Raw genomic sequence first — 25,458 nt, 5'->3', positions numbered from 1 at the left:
TGTCTTATAGATGGTGATTTTACATGCTCGAGAAAGGACTTTACTTCTCAATTGCCTTCTAAGTCCAAAGAAGCAGCGATTTGCAAGAGTTATTCTTCGTTTGATTTCAGCGCTGGTGTCGTGTCTACATTAATAGCGGTGCCTAGGTAGACAAAGTCCTTAACTACCTCAAAGTAATAGCTGTCCATGGTGACGTTTTGTCCAAGACGTCGTCGTTCAGTGTCCTTTTTTGATGACAGCATATACTTGGTCTTGCCCTCATTGACCACTAAACCCATCTTCTTCGCTTCCGTCGCAATGCTCAAAAACGCTCCACTGACATCACGCTTTGATCTTTCAATTATGTCAATATCATCTGCGTATCCGAGTAATTGGATGGACCTTTGGATGATTGTGCCTCTAGTGTTGACGGTTGAGTTTTGCACAATTCTTTCCAGAACGATGTTGAAGAAGTCGCATGACAGTGCATCGCCTTGTCTAAAACCTTTTTTGACATCAAATGCATCGGTAAGATCTTTTCCGACCTTGATAGAGCAGCGTGCATTCTCCATCGTCATTCTGCACAAACGGATAAGTTTGACAGGGATGTTAAAACTAGACATTGCTCGGTAAAGCTCTTCCCTATAGATGCTGTCATACGCCGCTTTAAAATCGATAAAGAGATGGTGGGTATCGATTTGAAGCTCCTTAGTTTTTTAAAAGATCTGCAGTAGTGTGAATATTTGGTCGATAGTGGACTTTTCTGGTCTGGAGCCACACTGATAAGGACCAATCAGGTTGTTGACGAATGGCTTCAGACGTTCACATATGCCTCTGTAGTTGGCGCAGTTTAGAGGGTCTCCTTTCTTATGTATCGGGCACACTATGCTGAGATTCCACTCATCGGGTATGCTTTCTTCCGACCATATTTTGCAGATGAGTTGGTGCATGCTCCGTACCAAGTCATCGCCTGCTGCTTAAACATTGTTCATTGTTCAAAAACCAGCAGGAAATGCAGAGACTTTCCATTATCTTGGAAGTATTGTTTCTACTGAAGACAAAACCCAACAATATATCGCTATCTGTATAAGGAAATTTAGGGCTTTAATCAGTATGTTGGTTCAATGTTTAGAGGAACGACTTTCTTAGCTTGAAGATGAAGTTCATACTGTTCCACTCAAACGTCAAATCAGTAATTTTATTTAGATTTGACTTTGAAAATAACAGCAACGATTACTAGCAAATTTTGACTAATAGGTGTTAGTCACCTTAAAGGTTTTTTGGCCCAAACGGTTGAAAAACTCATGTATACACTACTATACAAAAGTAGTGACGTGTGGTTACGTTTGGAAATGGTAATGACTCCATTTCCTTCTAGGCTCATTAAAGAACGCAGAAGAGTCTTGTGACCGAGAAGCAGATGGGAAGAGTAGTGAAAAATGGGGAAAGCCTAAATCAAATCAAACATACTACCGAAAACTGCACACGCCCTTTGTAACGCTAGAAAATATTTACTGACATTTTTAACGTCAAATTAGTAACTTTCTTTACATTCTGTTTTTAACTTCTTATATTGTAATCGGTCCGACTTGTCGAATTGAAAATGTTGACATTTTTCGACGTTTCAAAGTCTCTAGACTCGAAATAAAAGATTTTTAGAGAAATTTCTGTGCGTGCGTATGCACGTAGGTTCGTACGTTCGTATATCCATACGTTCGTACCTCCGTACGTTCGGGAAGATTTTTTGTCGTCCATAGCTCAAGAACCAGTAGAGATATCAACTTTAAAAATATTTTGTTATACATATAATAATGCAGAAAGGACTCTCAAAAAAATTGAGTTGGTGCAGTTAAAAATAAAATGCACGACTTAGTCGCACGAACTTGCTCCTGTATTTAAAGAGCCTGTTTAAAAGGTACCTAAATAAGATTCAAAAATATATCTGTAAAATAAGTTTGTCTTCAAAGATATAAATGTCATTTGATTTGTCAAAAAACTTGTGATTCATCCCAAGGCACAACTCATCCAAGGGCAACTTATCCCGGAAATGAAAAATACTTGTAACTTACGAGTACTTAACGAAAACAATTGTTTGTGTATTCAACTAGTTCGTTCAAAGCTTTTTCCTTTGAATATCTTTATTTTAATTTCATATTGGAAAAACCAGGATGGAAAATAAATTATCTGATGATAAGAAAGGGGAAGAAAATGTATGCTTAGATTGTAAAGCCTATCGCCTATTGGCTGTGTAGTTAGGTAGGTATCCAAAACTGATAAAAAATAGTTCATGTTCGTGCTCAGCTTAATGCAGATAGATGGAAAAAGATATGTTTCTGATTATAATGAAGGAATGTTATTGGTGTTAGAAGGTGCTTACTACAATCCAATCACATTTCTTCTTTCCTACAAGTTTTCAGCGCAAACATGGAGTTAACCCTTTACTGCATTTGAAGCCAAATATGGCTTTCTCTGTTTAAATCCTTTTTTCTCTTCTCTTTCACTAAAAAATGAACAAGATACAACACGATCCTCGTCTTTATATATCTGAGAACGCATAGAGGTAGTTATTTTGTGTTTGAAATGAAAAATATATTTTTGATTAATTGTCTAATTGTGTATGCAATGAACCAATTTTTATTTTAAAAAAATGATTGGCATGGTCTTGTGAGAGCAAAAAGTGGGGAAGCCATATTTGGCTTCGTATGCAGTAAGGGGTTGTAAACCTACACATTTTATTGATTTTTTTTTGTTTGGTTCGAAGATTTTGTTTCTTTTTCTACTGTTGTTTTGCTTGGAAGTTGTAGATTGAAATGTTGTTTGCTATTTTTTACTTCAGAAATGGAGCCCCTTCGCTTTTATGGACATTCTACACTTGTAAACCCCATTCCTGGGGTTGGATTTAAAAGGGACGATGAATTGGCGGCAGATTCTGATATGGAATTGGGCACTCAAGAAATTCTTCATAACCAAAGTGGTGACCTAACTGTGATAAAACTGACGAGGAGTCTGAATCAGAGAATGCACCCAATATAGCAACGTCATCAAAAGCAAAAATTAAAAAAAAAAAGAAGCAAAACGTTTCTTGGAAAAAGGGTCACCTTCCTGCTTGCGATAAAGATCAATTTAAATTTACAGGATCTATCGAACTCCCAGAATATGTAAAAAGACTAAAGGCACCATCAGATTATTTTAGTTTTTTTTTTACCCATGAATTGATGAATTTAATTGTGGAGGAGTCAAATAAAAAAGCTCTTCAGGACAATATAAACAAGCCAGCGAATATATCAAAAAGCGAGATGGAGCAGTTCATTGGGATCGTGATATCCATGTCTTGTTGTCAACTACCGGCTGCGAGGCATTATTGGAATAAGTTTGTTGGACAATCCTTAATTTTTGAAACTATGACATTCAACAGGTTGGAAACAATCAAAAGATTCCTTCATTTCAATGAAAAAAACAATTTTAAACAATATGTGACAGAGGGATATGACAAACTCTTTAAAGTAAAACCACTCTTACAGAAAATAAGGGAGCGGTTAATGCTGATTCCAAAAGAGAATCCTCGCCGTAGATGAGTAAATAATACCCACTAAGTGTCGGCATGAACTAAAACAATATAACCCAGCCAAACCTCACAAATGGGGTTACAAGAAATAAGTGCTAAGTGGAGTGTCTGGTTTCAGTTACGATTTGCAGGAGAACAGAGCAACAAAATTCCTGACGGGTCACCTGATTTGGGCGTGAGTGGGAATGTTGTTACAAGACTTACATCGACAGGGGAATAAAATGTGAACCAAAAAATATTTTTTGACAATTGGTACAGTAGCCCGAATTTGCAGGTTCGTTTGTTCAAAAATGGCCTCTTACCACTGGGTACCGTAACAACAGAGTTCCAAATTCAAGAATCCCGACTGAGGAGCTGAAAAAGGGGACGTGGAAGCATGAAAATCCAAACAATAAAAAAATGCACTTTTTATAATCAAATATTGTTAAAGCAATATAAGAGGTTATTCAAAAAAAAATTATTAAAATCGGTTGATAATTTGCTGAGAAAATTAAAAAACAAAATAACGGTTCTACGAGTGGTACCTATCCTTATCAATACAAAAATATGTTTTTCTTATGTCTATTACAATTTAGATAAAATTAAAAAAAAATCTATCATTTTATTTTTGAGAAAAAAATTTGTATGGGGGCCACTGTTAGTCTAACGCAAATTTGCTCAAAACATTAAGAGAGTAAGAGCGTGGACAGACAGACAAAACAGACCGGACGGGATCGCGGGACCACTTTTTTCGACTTCTCTACCATCGTAATATCATGTTTGATTAATATCTCAAGTTCGAAATTTTGCACGAATGCAAAACTTGCCATATAGTTCCTATATGTCGCAAGTAATTGAGTGGATGCAATTAATGAAAATGTTGGTTAACCCAAAATATCTTTCGAACTAATAATGCTAGCGACTTGATGTATATTATTTGATGTGAAGTGATACCAAACATGAATATCATTGGAAAAACGCTAACGGTTTTTTTATAAATGGAAAAAACTGAAAAAAAATATGTGTCATCTCGAATACTTTACGATACAAAAATAATATTATCTCAAAATTAGTAACATTTTGAAAAAATCGAGTTAACAGTTTATTTTTCTTATTGAAAAAAATTGCAACAATATTCTATTCGCGATATTCTTTTGGGTGGAGTGATTATTCTTTTAAGAAATACACATCGTGATTTTTTTAAATTCATTTTTATCAAAAATTTAACACTGTAACTATAAATAGGTCCCAAAATACGTTCTTCATACTCCATACTTTAACTATCCACCAAATAAATTAATTAGGTGGCGAAACAGTACTTTAAGAACTAGAACCTATTGACTTAAGTTTTTCATCCATTCCTATTTACTAGTAATGTTGTCACGAATGGAAGGGACCTACAGTTTTTTAAGCTAAGCCCGAACGGCTTATTTGAGAAAGCATGAAAAAATAACAGAAATTACTCTTTTTGTCAGTTCTTCGCAAAAGGCAATACCCGTGCAAAAATAACTTTAGAAAGCACAAAAACCTTTAAATGACTTTTCAACGAAAGCACTAATATTTCAATCTTCATATTTCATTACTATTTTAGAAAGAGTTCAAATCAATCCATTTCCTGCCGCAATCCTAATGCGGCACACACAGTAATCACCCTAACATTTTAAAATCTCTTGCTAAGGAACAAAAACACAAAATAATTTTACATAATGAAGTGAAAAACTATCGTTCATAATCTGTAAAGCATATTTGCACATGACCTTTTTATTTCCTTAAAATTAGATCCTTCAAAATCCATTTATCAAAAATATAAACAAATGGTTGACAGATGACATCTGTAACCTTTTTTTTTCCAATCAACTGACTCCGCGTTATAAATACATTTCTTAGATTAAAGCCTTCTAAGTAATTAAACTTCACAGCCTTGACCATAACACCTTCCTTTTTGGTTTTGTTCTTTGTTCGATGTTAAAAAAGAACCAAATTTATGTAAAATTTACAAAATCCTCATTTCCATAATATAGTTGGTATTATTCCACCTTTCCGGAAGTTAAGTCACTCACCAAATTCGACTACTTTACCGTTTTCACACCATTTAATATAAACCTACCGAGATTAATACACACAAAATATAAAATGAATTTCTCACTTTTTTCTTCTGAATCAAAACAGTTACATTCTTTCCGTCCATAATGTATTCAAAAATCCCATAGAATTCTGAGTGTGAGACTTAATGGCTGGGTCCATTAAAATAAGTTATGTCAAGCAGCGACTCGCATCGCTAAACGAGCGGGCTATAGAGTGGCCTCTATAATGTCTCAAATATTCAAATCGTCTTAAACCTTCTCTTGTGCGTTTTAAATTTTCTTTTCCTTATTTTTTCCAACAAAAAGTGAAGAAGTAGTTGAGAACCTTTTTTTCTTTTTTTTTCAATATCAATCACACAATGAAAAAGATTTACCCCCATTTTAGTACCTGAATATTCTCAGGGCCGCAGAGTGAGAGCATCAGAGAGCCATATTGACAAGACCATTTTATAAGAATAACTTAGAGGAGTTTTTTTTTGTCCTGATATGTCTTTCGATCGTTTGATTCAATTTTGCCATTTTATTGATGGCTTAAGCAATTCACTGAAGTACGAAAAAGGACGACAATTACACAAGGGAACTCAATGGAGTTCACCTTGGAGTTTCCGTTTCAGCAATTTTTGTCGTTTTTTTTTCTCTCATGAATTCCACTTCTTATATATTTCTACAATTGTGGTGTATATGTAAAGGGAATCCAGGTATAAGGTCGTCGGGATGTGAATATGGAGTATTGAAGAAGATGAAGAAGCTTTGAATAGATTATATTGAGACATAAAACGAACATTTATTTGTTAGCTTAACACAGATTCTTTCCATGATGCACAATTTTCAGCTCAATTGGAAACCTTTGTCAAAGTAATAAATATGCCTAACATTAAGAGGCGGCCTTTTCATACCTTATTTATTTTAATTAATGGTTCTTAGTACAAGCTGATGTTAAATTTTAAATTATCCTGTATTCAAGGAGTTTGTTTAAAAATAGAAACCATATTTCTTGATTTAAGAACTAATACCATCAAAAAACTTTGACATTTCTCGACGTTTCAAGATCCAGTAGAGATATCGACTTCAAATAAATTTTGTTATATAGATAGTAATGGAGAAAGATGCAGAAGGGGCTCTTAGGACAATTGCGTGGGAGGTTTTTTAACATAGCAGTTTAAAAAAAAGGTGAACATTTTGGTTAAACTTAAATATCTCCAGAACCAATGACTTGAATTTAATATTATACTATACGCTGTAACGTGATACCAAACAAACATATTCTTGGAAAAATATCCGATTAAGGGTTTTTTAAAAATAAAAAAAAAATATATTTCTTTATTATCACATTACAATATATAACAAAATATATTGTATATAGAGGCTGATTATACCGATATGATTTAGATCGTTAAAGAAGAATTCTCCTAGGTAATTCTTGCGTTTTCGAGCTAAAGCAGGGCATGTGCAGAAAAGATGAAGAACCGTTTCTTCCTCTTTCTCGCTCATACAGCTTCCGCAAAAGTCATTTGAGAATACGCCTAGTCTCGTGGCGTGCTTTCCTATTAGACAGTGTCCGGTTATGACACCTATTATCGAGCTTATATGCGATCTGCTTAGAGAGAGCAAGCACCTTGAACGTTTTAAATCCAGTGTTGTCCAGATGTTTTTTGACACGTGGTAATGTTGGTCCACCTGGTGCCTGCCCTCCTCGCAGCGTCTTGCATTAGTAGCAGTTTACAAGTAGGATGGGCTGTACTGTACCGTTCCTGGCGAGTTCATCTGCCTTACAGTTACCTGGAATGTCTCTATGGCCCGGCACCCAGCAAAGGTGAATATTAATCTGTTGCGCCATCTCCATTAGAGATGATCGACAGTTATGGACTGTTATAGAGTTTGTAGAGACAGAGTCCAGAGATTTGATATCGGCCTGGCTGTCGGAGAAAATACGGATATCAGATGTTGTTCTTTGAGCCAAGACAAGACAAGTGGATTGACTCATCCTCCAAGAATGTCCTATCCTCCCAAAAAGATCAGGGAGATATAGAAATCTGGAAATTTCTATCGAATTGCAGTTGGGGGATGATGTAGCCTATGTGCTTTGGAATTGATTTTAAATACCTAAGAATTACGGAGTGGACAATGTTGTTCTAAGTCCACTGCGACGAAGCTTTGAGGCGAATAGCAGAGCTTGCAGCTATTTGTTTGCTAAATATGTCAAGAGGTGTAAGGTAGAGCAAGATGTCCAGTGCCGCAGATGGGGTCGTGCGAAGCGATCCGCTTATACATAGGCAGGCTGAACGTTGGATTTTATTTAGCTTTTCCCCGTTTATACATTTCTCTAAAGCAGTCCACTATACTGCCACACCGTACGTTAATATCGATCTGATTACCTCTGTCGTTGATGTTCGTGCTTCCCTATACAGTATGATGAGCGTTAGCATCCTCCCAATAATTAGGCGGATCCTTTGCCTTTCCGCTTCAGCGACGAATTTCTCCAGGGAGAGGGCGAAGGTGGTCATGGCCAAGATACGCCGACACCAGCCAGAAACTTCCTTTGGTTGTTTTCAGCCTAGGAACGGTGGTATCTTTGTCATTGAAATGATGGAGTAAAAATACATTAATGCTACGTTTCACTAGTATGCAAGATCTAGGTTCACCTTTATCTGTCCCACAAAGTGTGTAGTACCCAGAAGTCCAGAGTCCTCGATTAACGGATCCCACAATCCATTGCTCTTGGATCAGGTAAACATCTTTCCCGTTACTCGCCAAACGGAGAAGAAGTGAGGCCGAGGCCTTTATGGAGTGTTGGAGATTAATCTGTACTAACTGCAGCATTTTACTACAATTAGGCAGATCAACCTCCACCACGGTTTTGTTCTGATTCTCTGAGTCTGAGGATGAACCCAAGAGTTCGTCCTCGCTCAGAAGGATCATGTTAAGGTCGTCCTCAGTCTCCATTAGGGATGGACTGTCTACGACTTTTGTTGAGGGTGGAGTCGCGATTGAAGAGGACATGGGTGCATCGTTACCCTCTGTTAGAAGAGAAGATGACGTCCCAGGCCCACCAACCGCTAGTTCACCTTCGGTTGTTTTTGGAGGCCCGCTTTCCGCGTTAACCTCATTTTTTTTATAGATTCGAATTGTAATGGATTCAAAGCCATAGTTTATGGAGCCCTCGTTTAGGGCTAGAGAAGCCAAGAATTCTTTACTACAATGACGCTCCTATAAAGACCCTTCACTTCCTCTAGCTTGGCTATCTTCCAGTTATGCTTCGGAAGGGACGGGTTGCAAACTTTGACCATCTCGAGAATGTCCTCGATACCTGCAGGTTCGATCGGTATTCAGATGCGGGCTCTAGGTCTGCTGGGAATGTCTTCCACAGTGACAACCTCGAGCTTCGCACCTGGCCAAACTTCACCTAACCGGCTGACAGCAAGCTTGTATAGGTCACAGGACTTCTGGTCGCCACAAACCATGAGTTTGACATGGCCTTAATGCCAACCCCCATCGCTTATAATAGGAAGTGGTCCTGGAAGCTCCCTCAAAATGCTCAAAAATCCACCCGAGAGCTTAACCTTGACCAACTGCCAACGATCAGCCGATATTGTGCCATCATCATCGCTCCTGTCAATGACCGCAACCACGTCTTTGCCTTTCGCGACGTCACTGAAACTGGCTTGTTTCTTGATGGCATTGAGGGGGGTGCTGGTGTTTTGCACCCGAGGCCGTTTTGGTGTCGGTGCGGACCCCTCAAGAGAGCTTTCTCTTTTGGACGTAGAGTTCTTACTGGGCCTTGTTTTAGCAAGTAAGCTTTTAGCCCATTCGAAGCTAGCGGTATGCTGCGGTGTCTATTCAGCCCCCGATGATGCACCAGAGGCCTTAAAGATTTTCGCCGCTTGCCACCTTTGTGTATGAAGGCTTTTTGAGAGTTTTCCATTTCTGGAAGTATTCTCATTAGTAGTGGTAAGGCCATTTTTCACAACCATGCCACAACTGAAATTAGGTACCGCTACCTTTATATTCTCGTTGCAGAGGAGAGTCCATGGTTAGCCACTACTCCCTTCTCTGTGTTGGCGGCAAGAGATACGGCAGCAGGCTTTGACACCAAGCCGCCACCTGGTCCTGAAGAGATACCGGTCTCAATTGTTTTTTTTTATTTTTGCTGTTGGTTTTATTCATTTTGGTCCCACGAGATGCGAAATATTTACTAAAATTACCAACAATATTTTACATATTACCAATTCTTACTAATGTTAGTAGCATTTCTTGAAAGTTTGTATTTCTTATATAAACAAATACAGATTGGAACAATATCTTACATTAACATCAAAGTTAAGCTCAGAATGAGATCATTTTGAAGCCAATACCCTCATTTATTCGCGATATATCGAAAATCGAACATCAATTTTTATCGAACAGTACAATTTTGCGATATCAGTTGACGTTATTGGCTTGGATAGCATCTTTTTGGAAGAAGTACGGATGCTTTGGCACCCCGTGAATCTCACGTGTATTGGCATCGTTCCGAATTCGGAAATTTTGTTTAACTACTTTACCATTCATCCAAAAAAAAGTCGGCAATACGTCGATCGTTGCTATTAGAGAACAATCATCATTTTTAAGGACATGATGACTCAAATTTATTGTGTGCTTAAAAGAAGATGTTTCGACACAAAGTAAAAGAAGCAATATCACGAGCTGCCAATATCAACTTATCTCTATTGGAAAACCCTTTATGTCGCAATTAAAAAAAACTCCCCCGTAAAACCTCAACAAACTCAAGGTTATATTACTACCTTTATTATGCAGACATAGTGTGAGCACTAGGAAAAGGAGATAGGGTTTCAAAGGAGATATCGGTGCACATTGGTTTGGAATTCCTGAATATTAAAATGACTAGGAAAAACAGAGTGTTCTGAGGCACTCCACATTCGCGTAGTACGGCCAAAGAACTAATCTCTGTATTTGACAGTCCAAGAGGCTTAAGTAAGTTGCAGGAGCACCAGCCCAGATATGGGAGTTATACTCAAGCTTTGTGTGATGACTCGAGTAAAAAAGGCAGATTATTTAATTTCAAATATATGTTTGTACTTTATTATTTAATTAATTCCTAGGTATAATTAGTTAGCATGTGATTCATGCAAAGGAGGACAAACAACTGAGCTCAGAACATTATGGCAAATGATATTGAATCTAGTAAAAGCTCTATTGGTTATAGCTGAATAAGTTTAATCATTGGTAAAACACATCACACTTTGGATGTATATATGTCTTGTAAATAACAGCCAGATCAGAGGGGTAGAAAAACTACTTGCATCGCCTTAGAAACCCCAAACATCTTGCAGCATTTTTGGCGACATCACGTATGTGATCGTTCCACAAAAGGTGGTTGCTGATACACATACCGAGAATATCGAGATGTTCAGTTTAATCGATGCAAGTGCCATTTATGGATAATGGCAGGAAGGGTATATTTCGCCTTAACGATACAAGACAGCATTGGGTTCTCGAAGCATTAAATTCCACGCGGTTTCTTATTGCCCATTGTAAAATGCTGTTCAGGTCGGAAATAAATGAGCTCATTATATTTTGTCGTTGCAGTTTCACATCCGAAGAAGTGAAAACGAATATGAATAGCTAAGAGTGCTATCGTCAGCAAAACAATGTATTGGATTAGATGTTGCAGACAGAAGATCATTAATAAAAATGAGAAAGAGTGTTGGAGATAGAACAGAGCCCTGGGGCGTACCAGCATTTATTTTTTGTTTTTCAGACTTGAATCCATCCAATACTACTTGTATTGAACGATTCGAAATGTAATTACTTATCCAATGAAGCAGGGATTCTAGTAAATTATAAGCAATCATTTTCGATAAGAGGGAATGATGCCAAACCCTATTAAATTCTTTTGAAACAGCTTGCCAATGCCTTTAAGCAATTCCCAATTACAGCTAAAGATTCCTCATAAAATTTTTTGATAGAAACGAATATGTGCACTATTATATTGATGTTCAGATTTTTAAAGAAATGCTTTTAAAAGTTCTCAATAGATCCCAATTTATAAGAAATTTAGAATAAGAAGTAACATTTAACAGACCAATATCGCTTAAACTAATCATAGCGAAAGTAATCTTATCAAATGAACAAGCTCAGCAAAATAATATTAGAAAAAAGATTAGTTCCAAAAAATAAAACTCTAAAAAAAAACAATACTAAAACTTAGTAAAAATTTATTTTCGACTCAAATAGCTTTTCAAAAATTAACAATATTGGCTTTAAACTTATTTTATTTCACAGAAAATATTGTTTTCAATATTCATTAATTTTTATATAAAAATCCAACAGTCCGTTTTTTCATAAAAAATAAAATCTACAAAAAATAATACGCAAATTTGGTAAAGATTGATACGAGTACATATAGACAAACTTTTAAGAAAGACAAATCGACAGACGGGATGGGAAGTTATCAGTGTGGGTCGCATTCTAGCCTCTTTTTTATTATGAATAAGTAAACTACATTGAGCATAAATCCAGTGACAGCTGTCAAAAAGACAACGCTAAAAGAAGTATTGCCAGATTGAAAACTTCGTATGTATAAAATGCCTGTCATTTCTCAAACTAAGTTTCATAATAATTTTTACTGTCAAAAAAGCCTACTTGAACTTTTTCACTTTAGAATTTAAGATACTCGTTAATTTATGTACACATGTACTTCGTTGTTTTGTGAATCAGAACCTCTTTCATTAAGTTTAAATATTTAATATCAAAATCTAACTTTATGTTAAATGACATATTTATAAGGTTAATTCAACTGTGATGTTAAAATATTAAAGTGTTTTTCTTTTCAAGTTGCCTACAAAATATTCAATATTCATAGATTCATAATTTACTGCGTCAATATATTTGAATATTTTGTCAAAACTTTCTTATAATAAAATTTTCAAATGTAGGTAATTTTCCATGAAAACACAAACTATAACTTATTACACATGTCATTCATCCTCATATATATCTTAAGATAATGTTTTTACATATAGAATAAAATTATTATTATTTATTAGACCATAAAATAATTCAAACGATAGTATAAATGTAGGTAAGTGAGTTGAGTAGTGTAAGTTTGATTATGCAAACTACTCCTTGAAAATAAACATAAGTTCATCCGGTTTTCGAAGGAAACTTCAAACTTTATTATAAGGGATTTAAAGAATGAGACTTGGCACTTAACCAGAAATATGCTTTTTGTATAAATAAGTTTGTTGTGATTTAATGCGAGTTGAATAGTTAATTTTTGCCTATACACGAAAAGAATCACAGCATCATATAAATAAAGTAAATGTAAATAGCTTTTAGTTTTTTAATTTTTTGCCAAACTCACAATCAATTTCAAATATTTACATAATAAACTTGTGATTATACAAAGGTACTTTAAATAAATAACTCATGTAATATTAAAATTGGTATTGCAATTCAAAAAATCAAATGGGGTGGCGCAACAGTCCGTTGTGAACCAGGGCCTAGTGACTTACAACTCTCAACCATTCCTGTGTGCGAGTACTGTTGTCAGGAATGGAAGGGACCTACAATTTAAGGCCGAATCCGAACGGCTAGTTTGAGAAAGCACTTTTTCATGACAAGAATTACTCTTGAAGGAATTGTCAATTCCTCGCAAGAGGCAGTACCCGCGAAAATTATTTTTTTTAAATTATGGTGGCACAGGCAGGGATTGAACCCAAGACCTCTTGCATGACAGTCCAACGCACTAACCATCATGCTACGGGTACTACAATTCATCTTAACTTATATAATGTACTTTTTGTTCAATTGCTTTAAATAATTCCTACTAATTTTTAACTTCCTATAGAAAGTTATTGGTTTTCAAATAGTAGAAATGTACATTCAAGAGGACACAAGCGTCCACGGGTTTTTCTCAAAACCCACCTCTGTCTATTAACTCCTACTCTCACCTCCCAGTGATGAACATCAGGTGCCTAGTACCGCAACTGGAGATTGGGTTCCAACCCCAGTTAATAGTTGGTGGGGGAATCAAACGAGAGGGGGGGAGGAGTAGAGGTTTTTCCACTAAGGCGCCTCTCCTTATCCAGACGGCAGCGGAGGAATTCTCGAGGTGGAATCAATGGTGGCGTCTATACAGTTCCAGTAAGGTTGAACTACCTAGTGAACACCTTATGGGGCTTCTACGACTCATTCGGAGCCCAGGCCTATAAATAGCGGTTTATCCGGCCCCCCGTGCTTGGAGTTACACTAATGATCTGGCCCTCCAGGTTGGGAGTTGTGCCTTCGGGTAGACTTCCTGACCACGTAAAAAGCGGTCAGACTGCTATAAAGCAGACATCACCGTCATCCAGAAAATACGATGGGATGGGCCGTGCAAAAAGAGGATGAAAAATTGCGACATTTACTATGTTGAGTGCTAACGAGAAAACCAACAGTGCTTATTTGGATGCGGCTTTGTCATTGGAGCCAGAATTAGGCAAGAAGTCTTGAGCTATAGGTGTATCAACGAGCACCACATGCTACATTGCGCATCATAAGTCGGTTATGAGCCCATGCCCCCACAAAAGAAAAGATTGATAACACCAAAGATATGCTCTTCAAGCTCTTAGATATAACATATGAGCTGTGTTCTAGCTACGATATTAAAATTGTTTTGGGTGATTTTAATGCCAAGCTAGCACCACAACACTTTGAAAAATTGAGGCTTATAGATTTCGCTGCGGGGCTGAACGTCATGGTAGCCAGTACGCGTTTTCCTCACCTCAACATCCACATGATAATGAGAATAGAGAACATAAGAATGCGGTCGAGAATGTTGAGAGGTTCAAAAGCAGGAATGAAGTTCAAAAGTTTTTTCTATCCCGTCCTCCCGACTTCGACAAAGTAAAGATTTCCATATCTAAGTTGAAGTCTAGTAAAACCACTGGAGCAGATAGCTTGAATGCCGAGCTCGGAAGGAAGAACACCCGATGAATGGAACCTCAGTATTGTTCTGAAAAAATGAGACCCTATAAGCATATAATATGTGAACGTCTAAAGCCCATCTCCAACATTAAGATGAGGATGTGGCCGAGTTAATGGCTTTGACAGCTGCCTGACTGTCTGTAAAGATAACAGCATTTCGGTTTTGGTTTGGGCTTTGTTTAAGTATGTTACATGCCTCCCTTATTGCCAGCAGTTCAGCCTGAAAAACGCTAGCAAAGTCAGGAAGCCTAAAGGATTTAGCTACAAAGTAGGAGTGCAGATGTCAGTATCTACCGAGATAATATCTGAGGGAATCAATTTCGTTGTGTTGCTGTGACCATAAGGTTTTGACAACCAGCTGTTTGATTCCGTCAGCCTTATAGCGCTGCAGGAAATTATGTATTTAATAAAAAGACCGATTGTTAAAAGATCCAAAATAACGTTTAAGGCGTCCGATGGGCAAGTACGCATGGCCCCTATGGTGCCCACGCAAGCTATTCTCTGAACCTTCCTTAGCTTATCAATATTATAGGCTTTGCTAAGAGCAGGCCACCACACAATTGACCCATATGTTAAGATTGGACGTACTATGGCTGTGTACGTCCATAAAATCATCTTCGACTGAAGTCCCCACTTTTTGCCGAAAGTTTTGCTGCAGGCGTAGAAGGCAACACAAGCCTTCTTAACCCGTACTTCAATATTTAGTTTCCAGTTTAGTTTAGGGTCGAGTATAACTCCCAAATATTTTGCACTGGATGACAATGAGAGGATTTGACCGTTGAGTCGAGGTAGCGTGAAGGGCGGTTCTTTAGCTTTGGTGGTAAAGAGCAACAGTTCAGTTTTACTTTGGTTAACTCCTAGTCCACAACTCGTGGCCCAGCTGCTAACTTTCTTCAAAGCTGACTCCGTGATTTCACTAATCACAGAGGTGTACTTTCCTGACACCAATAGCACCAAATCATCCGCGTAGGCTACCGCCTTCACTCCACATCTATCTAATTTAACGAGAATTGTATCCATGACCAGAAGCCATAGAAGAGGCGAAAGGACACCACCTTGGGGTGTTCCCCTTCTCACGTGTTTTGTTACGATTGTATTGCCTAGAGTGGCTCGAATCTTCTTACCACTGAGCATGGAAATAATTCATTCTGGAGCGATTCTTCTATGGATTCAGTAAGGACCTTCTATGTCTAGGAAGGTGGCAAGAGTAAATTCTTTATAATGGATTGTTTGTTCTACAGTACGCACTACCTCATGGAGGGCAGTCTCCGTAGATTTGCCTTTAAGATAAGCATGCTGAGAGCTTTCGAGAGGTCGTCCAACTAGAATTTCCCTAATATTATAATCAAGAATGCGCTCTAAGGTTTTAAGCACAAAAGATGTTAAGCTTATTGGTCTGAAATCCTTCGTGGATTCGTGACCTCGCCTACCCACTTTCGGGATAAAAACTACTTTGACCTGTCTCCACGACATTTGTTCCAGCCATGGAGGTGGAGCTGCCACATCCTGCAACTTTTAAAGCATAACTTGCAGTATGCCATCCATGCCTTGGGATTCATATGGAGAAAAAGTATTGATGGCCCACAAAATATTTTCTCTGGTTATAACGGAATTGACTTGCTCCACATGAGCTGCGTTTAGCTCTGTGGTTTCAAGCGGTTCGGCGTTATCACTCTCGCAACCCGGAAAGTGCGTCTTCATCAATAGCTCAAGAGATTCGGCTGGAGGGGCTGTCCAGGTTCCATCAGGCTTTTTAAGAAATGAAGGATCGCATGATTTTACTTTATTGGAGTTCAAAGAAAAAAACGGGTTGATAGAAAATTGGGAATGTCAGATGTTTGTCATGTTAAACAAAATATTTTTTAAGTGGCCTTTAAACTTTGCACACCAATTTTCGGTCTCAGACTTTAAAAAAATACAAAGCCTCCTAGTGAATGCTTCGAGAATGCATTAAGTCTCAAATGATTACAATCGATTCAATAAAAGATTGAATTCCCAAGAGATTGGCTTCTTTTACAAGCCTGTTAAATCCCTTGCCTAAGCTTTGCAACACTTAATTTTTTAAATAAGTTTTCTCAAGTTTTCGTTCGTTTTTCAAAAATTATCGATATTTCCTAAGAAAAAAGTCAATTTAGAATTAGAATAATTTTAGTTAAGCTTAACGTCGTCATCATTGAATAGAATAGAAATGCCCAGTGAAGCAAATTTTCCACAAACCTTTACATACACAATAGGTTTCTATAAGATAACTCATTGAATGTGACGTTAACACGACTTAAGAGCATTTCGATATCAAAACACACCTTTAACAGGTGTAAATACATTAAGATCGTCTTGTTTTCCAAAATAACATTCTCTTGTCCTTACAATAAGGGATTTGGGATTTAGATTTGAAATGAATGACTGTCTCCTCCAGAGAGAGGTTATCATATCAAGAAAGAAAACACATATTCCTAGGTATATCGTGTATGGTAGTTTCTTGAAGTGAATCAGTTAGATTAGCAATACGCAGTGAACTGGTAAGCGTTGACATCGGCAATTCAACACGATGAATAAATTTACGTCAAATCCTTGAGTGTAGATATCTTTGGATGGTAAATTAATTGCGTTTCACTAATTCGAACACCAGACCTATGCAGAGTTGAGCAAAGTACGGTACACGGGCGACTCATCATAATAACTCCTTTGAATGTCCGATTACTATTCCGATTCCAATTCCAATTTTAATATACATCAATGTATGAATTTGTGTTTATATAGGGTGGATCAAAAGTTTTTGTCCATATTTGAAAAAATCATAACTCAAACCAGAGTTTTACATAAAATTTAAATATGAAATGGATTTCATTTCGAAAGGAATCAGTTTATTGCCAGGATTTCTAAGAACCAAAGTGGAGCTGTTTTTATGAAAGATCCAATATGGACAGGAACTAAATTCAAATTGAAAAAGTTTAAAAGATCCACAATTGCTAATTTTCTTCTTTCTAATACTAAAGGTTCTTTCACACTGACTTGCTTTGTAAGTTCACAAAACTTTACTTTCGTTAAAAATATTTCTTATTTCTTCCATACATCGAACTTCAAAGCTACAGCCTATGGCCTTCGATATAATGGATTTATTAACAGACTAAACTGACGTTATAAGGGAACTTAGAACCCGAGGTCCATTCTAGGTACTTATACATATTTACTTACGTTCAATTTCTGTTGTCTTGTTATTGCAGAAAAATTACTGTCCCATATTTTTTCGAAGACGTATTGAAAGATTTCGGGCTATAATCAAACACTATAAGAGGCCATGTTCCTGAGATGTGGTTTTACATGTTTGGACTATGTACTATTAAAATTATGGGATTATTTGGAGCTTAAAGTTCTCTATTCCACAACTGAAGTAGAAAAATCGGGCTGAAATACATGCGGTGAGCCTCGATGCCCTCAAAAGTATTATTGAAAACGTTCTAGAAAGAGCTCGTTTTGTCAGCATAGAGCTAGCGCTCATTTGAGGGACTCTTTATTTCATTCTTACTCTATTCTAACGTATGTATATAGGAAGTCACTTTTGAACCACCCTGTATAAACTGCAGCTCTATATCCAATATCCATATCCTCTGAATAGATACACGATTTAGAATACGGTATATGTACCTTTATAGGATCGGAGTAAGTTTGAGATAATTAGACCGCAATTATTTTGATATAATCAATGCGGTGAGCTTGAATACAGTTACTTCTGTGTAATGGCGATGTGAAATTGTATCTCTGTGGTTGAATTTCGATGTTACATCGATTTGAATTGCTAATTCAACAAAACCTAACCAAACCAAACTGAACGCAGGTTTTATATGTGAAATATACTCAAACTCCTAAATCTATGTATGGTATATAGAGTATAGGAATGTTGTGACTTGTGTGTCGCCTCTGATGTGCTCTGATGTCCTTCCTCCTCTGTATTCAAATGATGTCCGGTCTATTTGTCTGTGTGTTTGTTCGTTCGTCAAATTGTCATGCAATTTATATTCTCCTGGGAAATGATGTGATTTAACATTAACCCTCTCTCGGTTAGAATTTCGATCAACGATTCTTATAAATAGTTCTTATATAATATATATCTACGAGTATTATTGAGTGTTTGAAAGTTGGATGCTTTTAAGTTTTTCTATTGATGTTAGAATTATGCATTATTAAAATTACATTCGAAAAATGTATTTCTTTTTTATCGTGAATTTTATTTCGTACAGATACTTTTACATTTAGTATCAGAATCAAATGAGCTTATATAATACGATCCAAAAGTGCGTATGGAGATCTACAGTGTTTTCTATATGTTTGAGTTATATTATTTAAGGGAAGTTTTACGCTATAATTAAATAAAAATAAAAAAAAGAGGCTGTCATGCGACCCACTCTGATAACTTCCCATCGCGTCCTTCGATTTGTCTTACTTAAAAGTTTGTAAGGTTGGGTTAAAAAGTTGTGAGGTAATTATTTTTAAAGACTTTAAAACTACCAACAATATAAATAAAAAATAAAAAAAATTTGAAAATATTTTTGACTCGAAATTCAATTTTTACCAACTTAATGTAATGTTTTTTTAGGTTTTTATTTTTTTTAAAAAAAAACTGTAGATCCGATTTGTCTCAAATTCTTGACAGATATTAAAAATGTTATTTTTCGTTGCACAAAATTGTTTTGGAGATATAATCATTTTTTATTCGTAAAATAAAATACGGTCCTTGATCTTTTATCTACGTTGAATGATGACTGCTCAGCCGGTCCTGATGGTATTCCCCCGATAGTACTAAAAACGTGTAGTAATACTTTAGTTGAACCCCTTACGTTTTTATTCAAACTTTCCCTAAAAACAGGCAAATTTCCCAGCATATGGAAGAAGTCATTTCTTACACCAATTTTCAAGAAAGGTAACAAGACGGATATAAGCAACTACAGGCCCATTGCAAAGCTTTCTTGCATTCCTAAATTATTTGAACAAGTTGTTTGTGAAAGCGTAGCATATTTTAGTAAAAATATCATTTGCGAACAGCAACATGGTTTTGTGAAAAAAAGATCAACCGTTACTAATCTCCTCACATTCTCAAACATATGTTCAAACGCTTTAGAACAAGGTTATGAAGTTGACTGTGTATACACTGACTTTTCTAAAGCTTTTGACCAACTTAGCCACGAAATTATTTTATTTAAACTTAAGGCTCTTGGTTTTCCACCATTTTTCTTAGCTTGGATTAAGTCATAGTTTGAAAACAGATCCTACGAGGTAAAATTTAGAAATTGTCATTCTGAACCTTTTGTTGCTCAATCTGGTGTTCCCCAGGGAAGCCATCTTTTCCCTTTTCTGTTCATCCTGTCTTTTAACGATGTATCGTCATGTCTACGCTCAAGTGAACTTCTTATTTTTGCTGACGATATGAAGATTTTCAAAACAATAAAGTCAAACCATGATCGTATTCTTTTACAAGCCGACATTGATAGTTTCACATTTTGGTGTGGGAAAAATAGCCTTTTATTCAATCCTTTAAAATGCCAGACTATAACTTTCACTAAAAAACTAATCAGTAACGTATTTGACTACTGTATATCACAGCAAAAACTCTGTCGTGTCTCCACATTTAAAGATTTAGGTGTACATTTCTGTTCCAACTTAGAGTTTACACCATACATTAATGTTTTTGTTAAAGGCAAGTTCTATGCTTGGTTTTATAAAACGCTGGGCAAAGGAGTTCAATGATCCCTATGTTACCCTTTCTTTGTATAATTGCCATGTTCGTCCTCATCTTGAATATGCTTCGCAGGTATGGACTCCCTATTACGAAATTCATAGAAAACGTATTGAATCAATTCAACATAATTTTATTCGCTTTGCTCTAAAAGGTCTTCCTTGGAAAGATCCCTATGATCTGCCTCCCTATGAACATCGTATTCTACTTCTTCAAATGCAATCTCTCCATCAAAGGCGTGTTAATAATGACTTAGTATTTCTTCATCAACTCATTAATGGTGAAATTGATGCACCTTATTTGCTATCTTGTGTACATTTGAATTACCGGGGCGGAACTCATCACCTGCGCACGTTTGATTTTATACATATTGACTTCCATAGAACTAACTATGGCAAGAATGAAGCTTTAAGTCGAATGAGTATTTTATATAACTTAAACAGGTCATCGATAGATTTAAATTTAAATAAGGTGGGATTAAAATCATTGTTTAGAACCAGTGCTCCACTATCGTAATTTTTTGTTCTGTAATAGTTAAATGCTAATTTTGTTTTGTATTTTGTGCGTGTGTTAGGCTATATTTGTATTATTTTTTACTAACAACTAACACATGCACTTATGATGAGCCTCTGATCGTAGTTTGACGCTTGCTATAAGCTTACTACTTTCTGAAATTCTGAAGTGTAAAAAAAAAAAAAATTTCAAGGTGAGAATTTTTTTTTCAGCTTTTTGATTTATACAAAAAAATAATATATGTGATTGGTATCACGTAACAATATATAATAAACAATTTAATTCAAGTCTCTAACGTTTTTGGTTGATGAGATATTTAGGGTCAAGTGAATTTTGTTTTAAATCTGCTATGGTAAAAAAACCACGCACGCAATTTTCTTGAGAGCCCTTTCTGCATCTTTCTGCCTTATTATCTGCATAACAAAATTTATTTGAAGTCGATATGTCTATTAGTTCTTAAGCTATGGACGACGAACAAAAAATCGCGAACGTACAGCCGTACGAATGTACTTACAAACGCACGGACAGACATCTTTCTAAGGATCTTTTATTTAGAATCCAGGAACCTAGAAACGTCGAGAAATGTCAAAATTTTCAATTTGGCAAATCGGATCCATTATAATTACTTCCTATGGGAAGATAATAAAAAAAACTAAGCCCAGTACAGGGGTGGAACAAAATAATTAGATTGTAAAGGAGGGCGCCATGAAGTATTCTGGCACTTACCATCACCAATATGGAAAACATTGTAAATATGAGCGGAAATTAAATCCCAATCAAAAATAAAAAACAAAAAGAATTAATTTCACCTTAATTGGTTAAAGTCTTTTATTGTTACTATTATCTGGGAAACCTTTATAGATACGGTGTATCTCCCTTACAAATTTTGTATGAGCTATATATTGTTTGTATTTTAATTATTCCCCAAGTTGGATTTTCTTTAATTTCTTACTTACTTCAGGTGGCGCAACAGTCCGTGGCGGAACTAGGCCTCAACCAACATGCGTCTCCAGCCAGCTCGGTCCCTAGCTAGCTGTCTCCAGTTTCACACGTAAAGTTGCGTGAGCCACCTGAGTCGCTGTCTTTCTCCACTGCGCGCCGTCCCTCCGGATTGGATTCGAAGACCTTCCGGGCTGGAGCGTTGATGTCAATTCGCTCTACATGACCCAGCCATTTAAGCCGGTGGACTTTAATTCTGCTAACTAGGTCAGTGTCGCTGAACACAAAACAGCCCTTACAGTTCGTTGTTATATCTTCTTCTCCTTTCTCCTCTCCATCTGTGCGTACGGGACCAGAACCCACCCAAAGAATTTTTCTCTCGAAGCATCCTAAGGTGTTCTCATCTTTCTTTGACAGGGTCCAGGCTTCAGCGCCATAAATAAGAACCGGGATGATGAGAATGTCTTATAGATGGTGATTGCCTTCTAAGTCCAAAGAAGGAGCGATTTGCAAGAGTTATTCTTCCTTTGATTTCTGCGGTGGTGTCGTTGTCTGTGTTTGTAGCGGTTCCTAGGTAGACAAATTCTTAAGTACCTCGAAGTTATAGCTGTCCATGGTGACGTTTTGTCCAAGACGTCGTTGTTCAATTTCATGTCATACGCGGCTTTAAAATCGATAAAAAGATGGTGGGTATCGATTTGAAGTTCATGTTTTTTCTCCAAGATCTGCTGTAGTCTGATTTTGATTGTGGACCAATCAGGTTGTTGACGAATGGCTTTAGGCGTTCACATAATATGGCAGAGAAGATCTTATATGTAATGTTAAGGAGACTGATGCCTCTGTAGTTGACGGGACAAACTATGCTGAGATTCGGGTATGCTTTTTTCCGACCATATTTTGCACATGAGTTGATGCATGCTCCGTACCAAGTCATCGCCTGCTGCTTGGAATAGTTCGGCAGCGATGCCGTCAGCTATAGATGCTTTGTTTGACTTAAGTTTAGATATAGCTATATTCACTTCGTCAAGGTCGGGTAGGCGGAATTGTTGATCTGCGTCACCGGTGGAATTCGGTTTGTCATCGCTGCTATATAATTTTGAGAAGTGGTCTTTCCCTATTTCTAACATAGACTGCGGTTCTACTACCCTGATCGTCTTTACAGGCTTCGGTTGGTGGCTGGTACCCTTGGGAGTTTTTTTTACCTTTTGGTAAAATTTACGAACCTCTCTTTCCTCGATCGCACGAATCTCGTGCTCCTTTTTTTTTTATCTGAGAAGTTGGTACTCCTATCTCCCCTCTTGTACTGTTCTGAGCAGCTCTGGTCGTTCTGTGCAGCGCAGTTTTGTACGCCTGTGGTTTCGGTGTGTGTGCTTGCCGACATTCGTCGTCAAACCAGGGGTTTCGCTGTGGTAGCTGTGTGAAACCTATCACTTCAGAAGCGGCATCCCTGATGGCTGCAAGGCAATGTTGCCACTGGTTTTCAATGCTTTTTGCAGTCAGCATACATGTCAGTCTCTTGCGATTGTAGCCGTCTATCTATCTATTTGGATCGGGATATCCGTAGCCGTCTTGGCTACAACGAGGTAGGGGTCCGAGTCATTGTTGGCCCCTCGGAATGTTCGGATATCCTTTATACTGGAGAAGTGTCGTGCGTCGATCGCATTGTGGTCAATTTGGTGACGGTTGATTTATCAGGTGATTTCCATGTCCCCTTGTGGATATTGGGATGTGTAAACTGCGTACTAGCTACCAGAACGCTTCACCCCGCAGAGAAACCGATCAGCCTGAATCCGTTTTTGGAGGTGGTGTCGTGCAGGCTGTATCTCCCGATTATGCCACCAAAGATGGCTTCTCTTCCTAGCTTGGCATTAAAATCTCCTAAGACAATTTTAATGTCATAGCCAGGGCACTGCTCATATGTCTTGTCTGAGAGCTCGAAGAATATGTCTTTGGTGTCTTCATATTTCTCCTCTGTTGGCGCATCAGGCATATTAGGCTTGCGTTGGCGAATTTAGCCTTAATGAGGATTGTTGTGATGCGCTCGGTCACACCGTTAAAACTCAAGACTTTTTGTCTGAGTTCCAACAGCTAATCCAGACCCAAGTAGACGCTGTCATTGTTCTCAGTAGTAGTCGCCATGGGGTACATTGATCGCAGTCTGCGTTTGCCCGGTCCATCCCATCGCATTTCTTGGATGGTGGTAATATCTGCCTTGCAGTAGTTGCTAATTGTTCGGCTGCACGTGGTCTGCTAAGGGAAGTTCGTTGTCCTTATTTCGTTTGCTTGGGTTGTCAACAGTTAATCCATCCGTATCCGAGGCTTTTTGGTGCTTCGCAACTAAAGGTATTTCTTACGAGTTCAGGAAGTCATCCCGTTCAGGAAGTAATTTCAAGGACGATGATTTACCGCTCCTTACATGCCTGAGCTCCAAATTAGTAGTAGAAGCCCTTTAAGATGCTCATTTAGTAGTTCAACCTTTCTGGAACTGTAAACGCCACCGTTGATTCCATCTCGAGAATTCGTCCGCTGGCAGCTTTCTGGACAAGGAGAGGTGCCGCAGTTGAAACACCTCCCCCCTCTCTAGTTTGCTGCAACCAACAACTTTCCACTGGGGTTAGAACCCAATTGAGGTACTAGGCACCCGATGTTCACCGCGGGGAGGGGAGGGGAGAGTAGAAGTTTATAGACAGAGGTGCGTTCTGACTGCACAATGTCTACCATTTGAATATCTGGATTTTCTTTACGAAGAAAAAAGATCACGATTTTGGACTATCTTCATTAATTTTTCACAACCTTTACTTTTTTCGAATACGACCTTACTCTCTTTCTCTTGTCTGAAATTTGCACTTTTCATGCTAAACTTCCCTCATCCAAGGGGCCATGATAAACATGTCATTTTAATCTGATCTTTTGTTATAAGCTGGTTTTCTGTTTCGGTCTAACTGCCTAACTGCCTAACTAAAACTATCCAAACATTCATGTTGACTTTTAGCTTGCTTATTTAATCACCAATCTTTGCTTAATGGAAAAACTCACTTCTTATTCGTCGAATACAAATAGTCTTAAAAGTAAACGAAAAGTTGTTGAGAATTTTGCGAATAAAATTCCCAGCTCAAAAAGGTCCAGTTTAATTACTTGTAGAAAACGTTCTTGTAACTGGAAAACTTGACATTTCTCAACCAAGACAAAATTTAAAGACAATTTTAAGGGAAGGAAAAACACATTGCAAGGTGACTTTTCTTAATATTTTCACGCCCGCCAAAAATCCTCGTTTCAAACCCTACTAGTGGATGCCGGGGTGTGAGCGTCTTACGTAATCCGTGCCCAAGAATAAAAGGCTGGGGGGCAAACCAGTCGCTAACGAGCTTATTCGGATGCCTTGGCAGGGTCCGTCTTATCTTCTGCCTTACCCCGATATATTGGCACTGCCGGGGCTGACCTCTTATTTCCGACCTAATCGTGGAACCAACATTCAAAAACTTTTATACAATGGACGAACTAGACATGACAAACGTAGAACCATCCACATACTTGGAGGATGAACTCTTGGCCTCCAACCAGGAGACCTTGAATTTTAGCTCATTTAGCGCTGGTAGTTCCAACACTTGTGAGCAACCCAAAACCACAGGAAGTATAGGCAGTGCTATTCATACCAATATATACTTCCTAAACCGTTTACAAAACCGAAACCCTCGAGTTGC

Source organism: Eupeodes corollae, chromosome 1 (genome assembly GCF_945859685.1).
Source record: "Eupeodes corollae chromosome 1, idEupCoro1.1, whole genome shotgun sequence".
NCBI classification, from domain to species: Eukaryota; Metazoa; Arthropoda; class Insecta; order Diptera; family Syrphidae; genus Eupeodes; species Eupeodes corollae.
The sequence above is the reverse complement of the archived record's forward strand: the minus strand, read 5'-3'. Positions refer to the sequence as shown.